Source organism: Sinocyclocheilus anshuiensis, unplaced genomic scaffold, assembly GCF_001515605.1.
Source record: "Sinocyclocheilus anshuiensis isolate Anshui unplaced genomic scaffold, SAMN03320099.WGS_v1.1 scaffold48, whole genome shotgun sequence".
NCBI lineage: Eukaryota > Metazoa > Chordata > Actinopteri > Cypriniformes > Cyprinidae > Sinocyclocheilus > Sinocyclocheilus anshuiensis.
Genome location: NW_015554124.1, coordinates 596,850 through 600,886, shown reverse-complemented (window position 1 = coordinate 600,886; position 4,037 = coordinate 596,850). Strand labels below are relative to the sequence as shown.

The following is a 4,037-nucleotide window of genomic DNA, read 5'->3' as shown; positions in this document are numbered from 1 at the left end:
TGTCTCTCTGTCTGTCTGTCTGTCTCTCTGTCTGTCTGTCTGTCTGTCTCTCTGTCTGTCTCTCTGTCTGTCTGTCTATTTAAATAATATTAGCAATATATAAATATATTTTATATTCTACCAAATTTCACTTGTTTTTTCACTAGTGGTTTCAAATGATTAATATAAAATAATTATTATTCTTAGTTACTATTAATTTATTTAGTTACATATTTTACATATGTACTAAATATGTTAGATTATCATTTAATTAAATATATTTTATATATTACCATGATGTTTTCTATTGATCTATCTCTTTCTATTATTAAAATAATACTTAAAACATATAAATATATTTATACCAAATTTCATTAGCTTTTTACTGTTCAATATATTACCAAATTCATTCTTTCTTTCATTCATTCTTTCTTTCTTTCTTTCTTTCTTTCTTTCTTTCTTTCTTTCTTTCTTTCTTTCTATACTACATGTATAAAGTATAATTCTATTTATTACTATATGGAAATGTAATCAAAAGCAAAGTGAATAGAAAATTTCAATTTAACGTCACTTGTCTTTGTCTTGTACAGTGTATCAGTGTAACCCGTATCTTCTAACTTTACACACTCACACAAACAGAAAGAGTTGATGTATTATTCATACACTTTCCACGAAACACTCACCAGCCGGTTGCCTTGTTTTTCTAACCTTCATCTGAATTCAACTCTATACAGTTTTGATAACACACATTATTTGGTGAAAACCGCATGAATGTTTATGACTTGAATTTATTGTGGTTAAACTAGTCTGGTGGTTCTTAAACTGCTTAATCCTAACATTAATATTTCATGGCGTCTGTCAAAGGGGACGTGAAGTGGGTCAACATTAGACAGATGAGCGCATCAGCCATACGCTGCTGTTTACATTGTTCATGACACCCAAATCCAGAGCATCACCTCAAACACAACGATTGATACTGAGCTTTATCTTTAATATCATCTCCTCTATTGTCCATAAGATTCAAATACAAATCAGTCGCTTATTTGAATCATTTAATGTTTTGCAATTCAAAGCAGGAGCAGCAGCAGCAGCCGCATGTTAAAAATCATAGCTGGGACATTTTACAGACCCGAAGCTTATATGTAAGAATCCTGAACTGATCCGGTCTACACATAATTAATTATCTGCCATATTTCCCGCTCATGCATGCTCTCAAAAGTTCCCACTGTAATAAATATTAACAGGACATGCCTCCAGAGACAAGAGGAACAACACATTCAAAACTTACAAGTATTCATATGACCTAAATGAGGAACTTTTGGTTTAGTTTAACAACAAGATCTGAAAAATGTCAGAATATATATTATTTATTATTTCTATTATTATTTATTTATTTATCATTTTATAATAGCAAATTGTTATAAAATAATTATAATAAATTTATAGTATTTTTATAGAATAAAAATATCAAAATAGAATGATATACAATTTTAAATTATTTAATTGTTATTGTTTTAATTGTATTACTTTTGTCAGAATATTTATTATTTATGATTTGTATCATTCTTATTATAATATATAAGTATAATTCATAATACAAATTTTTTATAAATGACATGATAAAATTTTATTTTTGAATTAAAATATAAAAATAAAATTATATTAAAAAAATCGAAATATTAATTTTTTTTTATACTAATAAAAATATTATACCAACTTAAAAATAGTGTCAAATAACATAAACGTTAAAAATATTATTTTTCTCAGAATATGTTATATTTATTATTATGTCAGAATATATATTATTTATTATTTATATTATTATAATTGTGTAATTATTAAATTATTTTATAATATTTATTTATAATTTATAATGCTAAATTGTTGTAAAATAATTATAAAATAACATTATAATTAAAAAAAAAATAAAAATAAAATGATATAAAATAAAATTGTATCCAATTTTATTTTATTATGGATACTAATAAAGATATTACACCAATTTTCTTTAAAAATCTTATTTTTATTAAGCAAATTCATTAGTTGACATCTGTCCACTAGAAGCAGTAAAAGCAGTAAAAAAAAATATTAAGGTTAATAGTTGATCTCTATAGGTGCTGTGCAGTGATATATATATATAAAGTAGCTGTGTTTTGCATCATATCTATTAATATAGAATTTATAGTATTGTAGCTTAAATGTAACACTGTATTGACCAATCAGCTTCCACTCCAGGAACGATCTGTTTATATAGAACAGTTCAAGCAGATGTAGAGCTGTTTCCCTGCAGCTGGTCTGGAATCAGTTGTACATGGTCATGTGCAGGAACTACAAATCAAGAGAAAAACACATAAATATTCATTTGGCGCACAGTTAATGAATCACATTTTTCACAAGATAATAAATTCAGCTCTGATTCATGTAATATCTGTCAGTCATGTTGCATAAAGATGGTTAAGAAGAACTAAAGAGGGCTGGATCAGCCTGTGTGTGTGTGTGAGTGTGTGTGTGTGTGTGTGTGTAAAGAGGACTCAACACTCTCATGTGTTTCATGTTTTTACCTGTCTGCAGTTCACTGAAATCACTCCCATCCCTGTCGCATCAAATGCCTGAAACTTGCCTGAAAACAAAAACATGTAGAGAGATAGATAGAGATAGATAGAGATAGAGATAGATAGAGATAGATAGAGATAGAGATAGATAGAGATAGATAGATAGATAGACAGAGATAGATAGAGATAGATAGAGATAGATAGATAGACAGAGATAGATAGATAGAGATAGATAGAGATAGATAGATAGATAGATAGATAGACAGACAGAGAGACAGACAGATAGATAGATAGATGATAGATAGATGATAGATATAGATAGATAGATAGATAAATAGATAGATATAAATGATTATTATTATTACTAAAATGTATTAAAATTGTATGCGTGTGTGTATATATACATGCTTTACAACCCTTACCAAACGCTTTATTTTGCAGGTAAATATTAAATATTATTGAAAAAATTTATCTATTTCTCAGATTTTCTAATTATTATTAATAATAATAATAAATGTATAATTTTATATATATATATATATATATATATTTTTTTTTTTTTTTTCCCTTTGTTATGCAATGCCATTCATAAACTGAAAGAACGTCTGGTGTAGAAACAATTGTCAGAAATCTTGAAGTAGAAGGACTGAAACATTTCTGACAGTGTACATTTAAAGTGTACAGTTTTTTATTTTTATATTTTATGTTTTCATTTTAATTTTAGTTAACGTTTTAGACATTTTGTTGTTTGTCATTTTTATTACATTTAAAAAAACATCTATATAGTTTTCATTATATTAATTCAAACTTTTTTATTTATTACCTTTATTTTTATTATTGTAAACTGAATTAAAATTTGAATGGTTGCCTTGGCAACTAGACGAAATAAAATTAGTTTATTTTTTATTTTTTTCTATTTTAACAAAAGCTGTTTTATGGTTTTAGTTTAAATTAACTCTAATAATCCTGCAGTTCACCCTCATGATGCTCCAAACCCATATGACCTTCTTTTTTTAATTTTTAAGGAATATCCTGCTAATTTTTTCATTTAAAGACCAGAAAAAGACTCCTTTTGTGTTCCAGGTAACAAAAAAAAAAGTACTTTGATTTGACTTTGATTTGTGTGTTCTCTTACGTATGCAGTCCAGTTTGGTGAGCAGGAAGAGGAATCCCGGGAAGCTGACGTTCATATCTGGCTCCGTGTAGCGCAGGCCGATCAGCTGCAGTATGAATTCATCCACCCGTATGCCTAGACCAGAGCAGACCAGCTCAGATCAACCTGATCATCAGCATTCCAGACTCACGACAGCAGATGAATGAGCAGGTTTCTCTCCTGACAGCTGGGTGTGTGTGTGTGTGTGGGAGAGCGTTTACAGTGTGTGTGTGTTTTCATTCTCAATAAGTGTTGCGTCAATGAATGTATTTGCATGTACAGGGTGTGTGTTCATGCTCATACTTGCGTTTGTGTGTGTGTGTGTGTGTGTGTGTGTGTGTGTGTGTGAGTAA

The 4,037-nt window shown here is 28.4% G+C and overlaps 1 pseudogene; it reads right to left on the bottom strand.

Moving 5' to 3' along the window:
- Positions 1–1,981: 1,981 nt before the first annotated feature.
- Positions 1,982–4,037, bottom strand: part of LOC107670058 (calpain-9-like) — a 13,626-nt pseudogene continuing 11,570 nt past the window's right edge.